Consider the following 12,518-nt stretch of genomic DNA (forward strand, 5'->3'; position numbering starts at 1 on the left):
TTTTTTTTTTGAGTTGGAGTCTCACTCTGTCGCCTAGGCTGGAGTGCAGTGGCATGCTCAAGACCACCACAGCCTCGACCTGCTGGGCTCGGGTGATCCTTTCACTTCAGTCTTCCAAGTAGCTGAAATTATAACCATGTACCACCATGCCCAGCTAATTTTTTGATTTATTGTAGAGACAAGGTCTCACCAAGTTTCCTAGGCTTGTCTTGAACCTGTGGGCTCAGACAATCCTCTTGCCTCTGCCTCCCAAAGTGCTGGGATTATAGGTGTGAGCCACCATACTCAGCCATTTGGATTTTTATAACGAGCACTCTGCATTGGTGTAGTCAGAAAGAAAGAACAATGTCAAAAACCACGCATTGGCTGTGGGTCGGCTTCTGAGGACCTGACCCCTTCCTTCTTCCCTGCATTGTGAGTGGGAGGTGCCATCCACCCCTTATTTCAAGGGGCAGATGCTGGCGCTGCGGGAGGTGAAACACCAGCACCACAGTCCTCTGGCCAGGAGTGACAGAGGCGGACTGTCCCCCAGTGCCTGCTGGCTCCAAAGCCCACACCCTCTCCCCTACATCAGGCATGAGGCAACCCACTCTGGGGTCAGAGAAGAAGTGGCCCAGGCAGCTGGGGACAGGGCTGTGCCCTGGGATTTCAGCCGCCACATTCAACCAGGTCGCTGGGGTTAGCCCGCATGGGGACAGGGCTGTCTGCCTCATTTGTAAATGCAAATGCAGGCTCTGCTCCTGGCTGGGCTCCACTCTGTGCCCTGAGCTGCCCCAGGCTTGCAGGTGCCCAGCCCCAGGCCTGGCACTATCCCCCGAGGCCTCAGGGTCACCAGGCAGGTGGGCACGCACTGGCCCGAGGCCTTCCCTGGAGCTCCAAATAACCTTTGGTGTTGATCAACTTGTTTCTGGAAGAACTGTGATTTGAAGGTTGCTTGCCACCTTCTTGGTGAGCAGGTTAGGGTTAGTGTTAGGATTAGGTGTGCCCAGGTCTGGGTGGGCCAGCAAACAGACGGGCCCGAGTTCAAATCCTGCCAGGGCCAGGTACGGTGGCTCATGCCTATAATTCCAGCACTTTGGGAGGCCAAGGTGAGAGGATTGCCTGAGCCCACAGGTTTGAGACCAGCCTAGGCAACTCGGCAAGACCTCATCTGTACAATAAATCAAAAAATTAGCGGGGTGTAGTGGCATGTGTCTGTGGTTTCAGTTACTTCAAAGGCTGAGGCAGAAGGATCGCCTGAGCCCAGCAGGTCAAGGCTGCGGTGGCCATAAGCACGCCACTGCACTCCAGCCTAGGCGACAGAGTGAGACTCTCAAAAAAAAAAAAAAAATCCTGCCGGTGCCACACTCTAGCTGCTGGGAGGATTCAGTGAGAGAATGCACATGAAAGCGCCTCTGAATGAGGAGCCGTGTTGCCCATGGAGGAGGTTCTGATCCTGCACGTGTGTGCATGGGGCACACGCGCGTCTGTGCCAACGTGGCCTGAGCCAGAGTTGATCCCGGCTGGGCCAGGAGGCCCTGCACACTGAGCCAGTGGGCAGACAGGCGGCGTCTGACACTTTCCTGGGGCGCTGCCGGTGCTCTCAGCTCTGCCTGGTGGCGCAGAGGGAGTGTGTGGCTGTGGGTGGGAGCGGAGACAGGAGTGGGCGGGAGAGTGCTCGTGTCTCGTGTTTGGATCGGATCACGCCACCCACCTGCCTAGAGGTTCCCGACGGCTTCCCACCCCGGCAGGATCCAGACACGACTGCCTCACGTGGCCCTCGAGGACTGGCGTGTCTGCCCCTGACTTCTCTGACCTCATCCAGGGCCTCTCCTCCTTCCCAGCCTCCCTTCAATGCCGCAGACCCGCAGGCTGCCTCCCAGCCTGCCCTAGCCTGTGACGCTCTTCCCTCCTCCCACGTCACACCCCAGGTGCCGTGCTCTGACTCAGCTTTCCGAAGCCCCCTCCCCAGGCCCGGAGGAGCTGCTCTCCCTCCCGCTCTCCCAGAAGCCTGTCCTGGGCCTCCGTAGACTTATTGGCTGGGTCTGCGGGCCCCATGGGGTGGTCATGAGGACACACTCAGTCTCTCCCTCTAGACACGGGTCTCCTAGATCGGGCCCGGCCTGTGGGGTCCGCTCTGCAGAGAGATGTGTATGTGTTCGACTGTTCAGGATGAGGCTGTCGGGAGGAAGGGCTAGATGTGAGCAGGGAAGAGGGTGTGTGTGCAGGGAGGGGCCGTCTCAAAGGACCCTGCCCCTCTTGGCAGGTGGGCGGGAAAGGCCAAGGCATCCTAGGGCTGGTACCCAACTGGCAGGGAAGGGCAGGCCCAGGCTTCCCCACCTCCTGCCAAGCCCCTCCTGAAACAGTCAGGCCCAGGGTCTCTGGGCAGGTGGGGCCGGCCAGGTGGGCTCCAGGCTGGCTGCCCTGCTGTCCTGCGTGGCTCCACCTGCTCCTTGGCTGGCACCCAGTCCTCTGCTCACACATCCCAGCTCTGGAAGCCCACACCATGCCTGGTCGCACGTGCCCACTCAGTATGTCCACCTCTGGCCTGTCGTGGCAGTTCTTGATCTGAGAGGAGGTGGGCTTCCAACCCTTCTGCCTTCTCAGCCACCTCCACCTGCTGCCAGGAGCCAGTCTGGAACGTTACAGATTTGAGGTTGGGAAAGGAGACCCATTCCTGCCTCCGATCCTTCACACAGACCCTGCCCTGACTAGGACCACCCTTCCCATCTGGGCCTTGAGCGACCCTCCCTGCAGCCCTCAGCAAAGACAGACCCCTGCACCCACCCTGTCCTAACTTCACCTCACCCATCTGAACTCGCCTTCCTTGTCTGTTAGCTCATGCTGTGTCTGACAGGAGGGTAACCTGCGTGAGGCCAGGGGCTGTCTGTCAGGGTTGCTGCTGCATTCCCAATTCTTAGACTAGCACCTGGCACGTGGCGGGGAGTCGGGAAGTATTTGTGGAACGGACAAACGGCTTGGACGCCTTGAAAGATCCCGTGAGGTGAACAGTACCTCTGTTGGCAGGTGTGGAAACTGAGGTTCAGGGAGGTTAAGTCTCTACGCTAAGGTCACACAGCAAAAAACTGGACCAGGTTAAACTTAGGGATGATCTGGCCTCAGCAGAATGCCAGCAGAGTAGGACGTGTCACAGCCAATCTCACGATTTCAAGGGATGAAAAGAGCCTCAAGAGGGGGCGTGATGTTTCTCCAGGTCACCTGGTTGGAATGTTTCTTCACTCCAGCAGCTGAAACAGCTGCACTGTTACACTGGCTTGTTAAAAGCCCCTTCTCACTGCCTCTCATTCCCCACTCCCACTCTCCCCTACACAAACGAGGGAACCAAGGCCAGTCAGGTGAGAGACTTCCCAAAGTCACCCACCAGGACTCAGCGGCAGGCCCATCAGACTCCTAAGCCAGCGTTCTCAGTGCAGACACCAAGGCAGGCGCCCGCAGCTGGAGAGCAGGCTCATGTACGGGCTGGTGTCACCTCCTGGAGGTAGTGACCCTCCAGAGGTGGAGACCACATGCTACACAATCCCTCTGTACCCTCTGCGAGCCCAGCATGTCACGGTGACGGTGGCTGCAGGAACCCCAGCAGCGGGCACCTCCAGGTCCCAGTATCAGGCGTTGGCACACAGGCTCTCCGGTCATTTCCATAACAGACTTTGGGACAGGACTTTGCCCTCATTTCATAGTTGAGGAGACCAAGATGCAGAGAAACTACCCAGCTGATGCCAGCCACCCAGCCAGTTGGTGATCCAGGCAGCATCCACACGCCAGAGTCAGACTCCGTCTCCGGGGCTCACACGGCTCTGCATCCCTGGACCAGTGGAACAGCCCAGGGTTCGGGGCTCCCACAGCGGAGTGGTGCCTGGAGCAGGGAGATAGGTGGGTGGTTGGGGCCTGGCAGCCCTCTGCCCATGGTGGCTCAAGGGTTCAGAGCCTGCCAGGGCACTGAACAGTCCTAGCAGGGTCTACAAAAACATGTCCTGTCTATCCTGCTGCTACACACCTTCCCTCCACGTCGCTGACTTGCCACCCCCTGTCCCCCCCACCCCATGCTGCCACTTGGCCCACCCCACTTCCGGGTCACCTCTTCCAGGAAGCCTCCCTGATTCCCAGATGCAGGAAGAATCCCTTCTCTGAGGGTTCAGTAGCTCCTCACTCAGTACAGGTCACCCCATTGGAAACCACCTCCCTCCCTGCTTCCCCCGCTGGACAATGAGCTCCAGGAAGGAAGTGGCCCCATCAACTCTCTCCACCACCATGTCCTCCAAGCCCTGTATAGGGTTTGGCTCCAGGAGGCTGTCCCCATACTTGCTGTTCGCTGAATTAATTTGCTGAATGAATGAATGAATGACTATTTTGGGGGACGACCCTGAGCTCAAGGAAGCCTTTACAGGATCTGAGCCATCCACTGAGCCTGGCCACCACAGTGCCCAAAATTCTACCCCTAGAGAGTCTCTCTGGATTAACAAGTCTTTCCCCTCAGAATGGAAACCCTTACAGAGGGGAGAACGTCTCCTGAGCACACACACTGGGCCCACTTCATTCTCAGCCATGCTGTGTTCGTTGTTCTGCAACATCTGAGGCTCAGAGAGGCAAAGGCATTTGGGTAGAGCCACACAGCAGGTGAGGGAAAGACAGGGTAGGCATTAGGACTCAGGCCTACCAACCTGCAGAACTCAAGTCTCTCCACACACCCCAGACAACAGGCTCTGAGCATCACCCTGATGTAGGGGCGAGCAGGCCGGCCAGACCATGCCTCGGAGCCACAAGGACCCGCTTCCTGGGGCTCAGGTTGGGGATGGGGGGGCAGGGGAGTGCACCAGCGAGATGGGGCCTCCCTTCCCCAGACCACACAGCAAAACAGCAGTAGGCCCAAGACCACAACCCATCTGGGTGGGGGTGGGGTTTCTCTTGTCTCCTGGAGCTACAGGGGACCCTTCCTGGAAGAGGGGGCCTCCGTCTGGCTCCCCGTCCAGGGCCTCCCACCCCACCCAAGGAGTGGCCTTCCCCAGAGAGGGGCCCACGGGACGCTAGGGAGGGGCAAGTAAAAGGGTAGGGCTTCAAGGCGGGCAACAGCCAAGCCGAACAGAGGACGGGAGGGAGGCAGGATGAGTGAAATGCTTTGTCTGGAAAGAGCAGGCTTGGAGAGACGGAATCCCCATTCTGATCTCACTGAAGGGCCAGTGTGAGGGTGGGAGACCCCCAGAGGATGCACCTAGGCTCAGGAGGCTGGGCCCAAGTAAGGACAAGTGTTTGATGCCCATCTGAGCTGCCCAGCCGCAGAATGGGCTACTTCAAGGGTAGAGAGCCTCCCGGCATTGGGAGTGTGCAAGGACGCAAGCAGCCGCCAAGAGGTCATGATGGGCTCCGCCCAGGGTTCATGGGCTTCACAAGGTCCATGAGTCACTGGGAACAAGGGCTCATGTTTCTCAGGAGGCCCCAAAGGCTTCTTCTAATACTCAAAGTGGGGTTGTGAACCAAAGAAGGGACTCTGCAGAGCGGGAGGCCGCAGGAGGGGACCCAGAGGTCTCTTCCACCTCCAAAGACTCGAGGAAGCCCCAGTGCTCTGGTGGTCAAATTTGATAAAGCCAGGAGTCAGACTCAGTGGTTACTGACATATCTCAACTCCTACTCCCTCCAGCCACACGAACCTCCTCACCATTTCCAGGACATACTAAGATCGTTTCTGCCTCAGGGCCTTTGCACCTACTGCTCCCCCAACCCCTGCCCTGCCAGCTTCCATGGCCAGCTGCTCTCACTCTTCAGGTTTGGGTTCACATCCCCCTCTTCTGAAAGGCCTTCCTGATGCCTTCCTCCTGCAGCCACACTGGTAAGCCAGAGCCTAGCTGCTCAGGTTCACATCTGCACTCTGCCAGGAGACTTGGAACAGGTGATTCAACCTCTCTTGGCCTCAGTTTCCCCAGCCCTAAACCAGGGTTCATAATGGTACTTGCCTCACGGGGCTGTTGTGAGGATCAAATCCATGAACATGTGTAAAGTGCCCTGCAACACGCCCAGCACGTGGTCAGCTCACGTGGGGGCCGGCTTTTGCAAGCGTGTGACCTTGCATCACGATTCCATGTGGGCCAGGCCCGGTGGCTCAAGCCTCTAAGCCCAGCCCTTTGGGAGGCCGCGTGAGAGGACTGCCTGAGCCTGCAAGTTCGAGACCAGCCTGGGCAACATAATGAGACCTCGTCTCTACAATAAATAAAAAATTAGCCGGGCATGGTAGCACGCACCTATAATTCCAGTTACTTGGAAGGCTGAGGTGGAAGGATTGCCTGGGCCCAGCAGGTCAAGGCTGCGGTGGCTGGGAGTGGCCACTGCGCTCCAGCCTGGGCGACAGAGTGAGACTCCTACTCAAAAAAAAGAAAAAAAGATTCCATGTGACCGTCAGGGTTTGTTTTCCCCTTGATGTACCTACTGTCTGTCTCCCCCATTCCCCACTTTACAGATGAGGAAACTGACGCCCACAGAGGTGAAGTCCTAGCCAAACCAAGCCCTCTGAGGATAGAGGCTAGACCTGTCTCATCTTCTGCTGCCTCTGTGGTACCTAGAAGCATGCCCAGCATACAGTAGGTATTCAGAGGTTCCTGCGGCTGAATGAATACATGATGAGTAAGTGACCACAGCCCTGTGGCTCTGAGGTTCTGTGCCCACAGGAACTTGTGCCACTAAGACTCTATCTCAGCCTGCCTCTGCCTACCCCGGTCCCAGAAGACCCCCGGGTCACCCAGAGTCCTGGCGGCTCTCAGAAGGGGTTGTCGGGATGGGCAGGCTGATGAGAGGGCACCAGCATCCGTGCCCCTATGCCTAGTAGGACCCCTTCACTTGTGGCTGGGCTGGGGGGATGCGGCAGGGGCTGCCTTGGCATTTGCCTCGGGAGGGCCCTGCCCAGGGGTACAGTGGCAGCTGTGGGCTCAGGAAGCAGCTGCTGGCCACCCCCGCCTATGCCCCGCCAGCTGCCCGCTGGGGGCCTGCCCACCAGATGCATAATAGATGAGACCCAGCGGGCACGTCTGCCTGGCATTTCAGAGCCACTGATGAGCCAGACTCATGCTTCCTCAGCCCGCGGGCACCCAGGGCCTCTCAGTGGTCACCGAGAGGAGACACCTGAGGACAGGGCCACCACCCCAGCCACTGCTTGGCACAAGCGGCGTCCTGAACAGTAGGCTAAAGGCACGGGCGCAAGTTGACATTGCGAGTCTTGGTTCACCCCTCCCTGGCAGCGTGCCCCTCCCCAAGTCTCAGGTCTCTCATCTGTGAAATGGGTACAGCTGGTAACAATATGTACTCGGTAGGCCAGGTGTCAGGATGGAATGAATGAATTCAGTGCTAGGCCCAGGGCCCGGGACACAAGAAGCACTCTACACACAGGAGCACCTGGCAGCCATCTGGTTGAAAGGAGACATCTCAGTGACCAAGTGGGCCCTCCCAGCAGGACACGTGTGGCTGGGCGGTGACACCTGTCTGGGAGGCATCAGGGCCGCTTCACTCTCCCTGTCCTCCCTTGCTCCATGACCAAGGCTTCCCCCATTTCTGCGGAGTCACCATCCCCAGCCCAGGTCCCTTCCTCAGCAAGAGCAAGAACGGGGGGTTCGGATCCAGCCTTCGCCAGTGGTGTGACTTGAGCCGGAGCCTTCACTGTTCTGTCTTGGTTTTGGCTTCTAAAACGGGAACCCAGGGCCAATGCTTAGGATGGACGTCATGATTTCATGAGTCCTACGTAGTGGAGTGCCTGGCACACAGTACTGTCTCCTCGCAGGCTCCCAGTTTTAGGGCCAAAGTTGACTCTCCTCTTCCCAGAGGTATTTCCAGAATGCTCCCGCCCTGTGCAAGGCCACCCAGCTGTTCCTGCACCCTGGCACCTCGCCACCTGAATCCACCCTAAATGTCCAGTCCCATTCCAGGACTCCTGGGTCCCTTAGGGCTGCAGAACTAGAACCACACACGGTCCCACTGGCTCCCCACCTGCCCCTGGACCTCTTCCCTCTCACATTGGCACACCTGCTGAGCTCCCCCACTGCAGACCACCTGTGGCGAGGGTGAGGGGTAGGGGAATCCAGACATGAGCACATCTGGCCTCTCCCAGGCCTCCCTGCTCCTTCAATCCAAGCCCCAGCCTTTTAATCCCTCCTAAAAAGAAGGTGGGGGAAAATCACATCTCCCCCAGGAAGCCCTCTCAGCCTACGGACAAGGTTTTACTTGGTCTACTCTCTGGACACACTCGATTCAATCGCATAAACATTAAGCATCTGCCGGGTACGGGCAGCTGCACAAGACCACGTGGAGGAGACGGACATGAGAAGGGCACCGCCTGGCCTTCAGTGGGAGGCGCACAGGAAAGCGGGACAAAGACAAGCACAAAGAGACTCCGGCAACACCTGCTCTCAAGGAGCCCAGAGCCTGTTTGGCGCTGCAGGGTGGCCTGTACGCCGCGACTCAGTTGAAGTCAACTTGCTGAAGAATCCGAGCCAGCACGTACCTGTGGGTGTGCAGTGGGGCCTGGAGAGGGGAGTGGGCCTGCCCACGGCCACACAGCCAGAACGAGGCTGGGCCGGCTCTGAAGCCCACGCTCTTCCCACAACCCCAGGAAGAGAGGAGGCGCTCGAAGGAGAGACCACGGGGCGTGAGGGTCAAGAGAGCAAACATAGCCGGGCTCGGTGGCTCAGCCTGTAATCCCACATCTTTGGGAGGCTGAGGTGAGTGGATTGCCTGAGCCCGCGGGTTCCAGACCCGCCTGGGCAGGCGAGACCTCACCTCTACAATAAATCAAAAAATCAGCTGGGCGTGGTAGCATGCGCCTGTCATTCCGGCTACTCCGAAGGCTGAGGCGGAAGGATGGAAGGATCGCCGGAGCCCAGGAGGTCGAGGCTATGGTGGCCGGGAGCGGCCACCACACTCCAGTCTGGGCAACAGAGTGAGACTCCAACTCCAAAAAAAAAAAAGAGAGAGCAAACACGCAACAGAGGGTGACCGAGGTGGGCTGGCCGGTGACAGATGTCAAGGGGCGGGGGTGATGGCGGGAAAGCACAGAGGAGGTGTCGGCCCGCATTCCCGCTGGTCAGAACTGCAGGGGAAGGAAGGGAGCCCCACACCGGGAAGGGAGGTGGAGCAGGCCTGAGCAACAGTCAAGATGGCCGCCATTTTCCGAGCACCAACGACATGCTAGGCACAGGCTGGTGCGAAGCAACTGGAGGCAGGGAAGGGAAGATCTGGGGTCGGCAGCCCGGCAGCCGCTCCAGCTAGGAGGGTGCGGGACAAGGCACCGTGAGGGTTGGGCCCGTCCTAGGGAGTCCACAGCCTTCCTGTACAGATGTGTCAGTTGAAGCCCAGAGAGGGAAAGGACTTGACCAAAGGCACACAGTTGGTCGTTACTATCAGTCCCGGGCCCTCGTCTCTAACTCTTGGTCCAGGGCTCCCTGTGGTGGCCCTTCTGGGGGCCCCTCTGTCTCTGAGTCTTCCCTCAAGCACAACCCTCACTCAGGCCAGGCCCCAGGACACAGTGAACGAGACTCTGTTCTCTGTCTGGAAGCTGAGGTCTAAATCCCAACTAGCTGTGGGTGACCTCGGGCAAGTCCCTTCCCCTGTGCCTGGAGTTCTCATCTGTAATGAGAGAGAGCCGTCCCTGGCTCAGAGGTGTGGTCAAGGCGAGGCACATCAAGCTCCCAACAGTTCCCAGGGCGCAGTCCTTGGGGATATCGTGATTGAATTCCTGGAAGGAAGAGACACCAGCTTCCCCACCTCCATCTGTGTCTCCCCTCCCTCTGCCCTGCTCTGGGCACAGCACACCACCTTGCAGGGGGAGGGGCTCAAACCAATCGGGCCCTGCAGCAGGACGTGGAGCCCAGCAAGGGAGAGGAGCCAGCCCCAGGCTGCACAGCGAGCATCAAAGGGAAACAAAAATGCAGGCCCTGGAGCTCAGCCTGGGAGCCCTGTGCCCCTCCTGTCCCTGGCCTCGCTTCCCAGGAGGGCTCTGGGGGACCAGGCTGCCGGATCGAAGCCACCCAGCGGTGGGGGGCACTGCAGGGCTCCGGGGCCCCAGGAAGCCCTGAGCAGGGGCAGGAAGCAGCAGCCAGAGCTGTTGGGGGCTTCTGCCAGACACGGAGATGGAGCAGCAGCAGGAGCGAGAGCAGGGGGCCCTCCTGGCTTCCCGACACCAGCATCATGTGGCCAGGTTGCACCTCTGCCCACCCTTCTCCGTGCTGGGGAGGCTGCAGACGCAGCTTTTCCTGCCCTGCCACACCAAAGAGGGTGGCCCCAGACGTGGGAAGGGAACTGGGTTGGAGAGGTTCTGAAGGCTGTGGGGTGGGGGGGGGGTTGGACTAGAGGGTCAGGGGTCAGCAAAAGGCTAAGGGCACCCCCAGTCCCACGAGGAGCCACCCTGAGGTGGAAAGGAAGAGAAGCAGAAAAAGTGAGTGCCTGCAGTTTGCCAGGCCGAGCTTTTGATTTTTTTCTTTCCTTCCTTTCTTTTTTGTTTGCTTGTTCGTTTATTTGTTTACAACTTTACACTCTATTATATAGGCTTTTTAATCCCCATTCCTCAGATGAGAAAACTGAGGTTCAGGGCAGTTAGCAAACTGTAAAAGGTCATGCAGGCAGTGGCGTGTGTGATGTGAACCTGATCTGCCTGACTCCAAGGCTGAGCTCCAGGAAGGTGCCCTGGGGTGGAACCGGTAAGAGGGTCTGCTCACCCCCCTGCCCAGAGAGAGTAAGGTTGGAAGGTTGGCGAGGTCTGGCCTGGCGCCACAGGGGTGGAAATGGGTTGGGGGCAACTGCAAGGGTCGGCCAGGGCAGCCCAGGTGCTCCCGAGAGGCCCAGTACTCACCACACATTCCGGCGAGGGGTGAAGGACTTGTCCACCCTGAAACACAGCAAGAGGGGCCGCAGTGAGGGTCAGCCCCGGCTCGCGTGCCGGCCCAGCCCCTTGGGCCCACCCTTCCCCTCGTCCTCCCACAGGGGCTGGAGAAGATGCGACTCCAAGGACGCCTGAAACAGTCACTCTCGCCCGAATGCCGGATAAGGGACATGGGGAAGGCAACTGGGTTAAAGGGTCAGGGAAAGAGGCAGAACGGGGGGCAGTGGTGTGGGGGGTAGGGGCTGTGGGCTGTCAGCAGGGGTCGGGGGACAGGTGGCATGGGGTGGGGACTACAGCAGTTGAGATCAGAGCAAGGTGTGAGCACACGGCTGGGGCTGGCTCAGAGCGATTCCAGACAGGACTGACGGTCACGAAGGTGCTCATGGATTCTAGTGGGCAGGAAGGACACCTGCCCGGACCCCTGGCCTGCCTCCACCTCTCACATCCACCCAGAAACAAGCACCTGGGAACCTGGGAAGCGTCTACAAGGACCTTCCTAAGCACATGTGCACTGCTCCCCGAGTTCAGCGGCACCCCAGACTTTCTCTCCCCCAACTGCTTCTGGATCCAGCCTCCGGGAGTGTTGGTAGGTGGCGCTTGTTCCAGATTCTCACAGCCCCTGCCCTCTAAGGGCACCTTGGGGCTTGGGAGGGCTCCGCCCACCTTCCCAGCTGGAGCCTGGAGCCGAGTGGCTGTTGGGGCAACAAGCAACCTCAGCTCCTGTCCAGAGGCAAGAGGGGACAGGGAGTCAGAACCAGACTCCACCAGCCAGGGGGCTGTCTTCTGGAGGGCAGGGTTTACAGCCCCGGAAGCAGCTGATGTGGAAGGCTGACTGCAGGCAGGAGAGCAGAGCCAGAGAGGCCAGGACTTGCCCAGGGTCACACAACAGCACCAGGCCCACCCCAGAGCGCGTCCTCAGTGTCAACTGACTAGGAAGCTCATGCCCAGCAGGGCTCCTTCAACACCCAGCAGCTAGCAGGGCCTCCCAGCCCACCTCGCCTCCATGCTGGGGTCCCCTCGAAGACTGAGTATCCAGAGAGGGGATGATCCCCATGACTCAAAGAGTACCGACTACACCCCAGTGACACAACACACACCAGCCCCAAGAGCCCCAGGCCCCAAGGTGGGTCCTGTGTGTCCCTCTGATGGACAGGAGGCAGGGCCTGGTGAAGGTCATTTGGCTCCTGGGCTGGCAGCAAGGGGGACTCTGGGCCTATCTGTCTAACTCAGCTTCCTTCCAATTTGCCAAATCTCTGTATCAGGGCACTTGGGGTCAGGAGCCACTTAGCCCCAAGATGGACCAGGGCCACTCTGACCTTCCCCCAGGCCTCTGGGCCCAGGCAGCCCTGGAGGGAGGGGTTCCCCAGAGCCAGGGTGCATGAGATGGGGGCAGCTAGGTGCCCAGGGATGCCCGGGTGGGCACCCTCCATAGCTTTGGCTCCCTTCTTCCAAGGTCTTACTGGAGGGGCCCAGGAGGGTCCCCCCTGGCCTGCCTGTCCCTACTCCCACATACCCATGTACGTGGAGAGAAACACACACGCCCCGGCCCAGCCGCCGGCCACACCAGGCACTCGTATAAGCACCACCGTCCTGCGCTTGGACGCAAACACGGCAGGGCCCGCACATGTCCACGGACACGCCACCGGGACACACCAACCCAGACGTACGC

General features: G+C 59.4%; 1 protein-coding gene across 1 annotated transcript in view; it reads right to left on the minus strand.

Annotated features, from left to right (window-relative positions):
* The window catches only part of RAP1GAP (RAP1 GTPase activating protein), a 47,313-nt gene extending 36,461 nt beyond the window's left edge, over positions 1–10,852 (minus strand). The window contains 1 exon segment of the mRNA XM_021714833.1: positions 10,820–10,852. The gene's annotated coding sequence lies outside the window, so the exon portion shown is untranslated.
* Positions 10,853–12,518: the final 1,666 nt, after the last annotated feature.

The sequence above is a fragment of the Carlito syrichta genome, unplaced genomic scaffold (assembly GCF_000164805.1).
Source record: "Carlito syrichta isolate Samal-C Ts95f unplaced genomic scaffold, Tarsius_syrichta-2.0.1 Scaffold305805, whole genome shotgun sequence".
In the NCBI taxonomy this organism is placed as follows: Eukaryota; Metazoa; Chordata; class Mammalia; order Primates; family Tarsiidae; genus Carlito; species Carlito syrichta.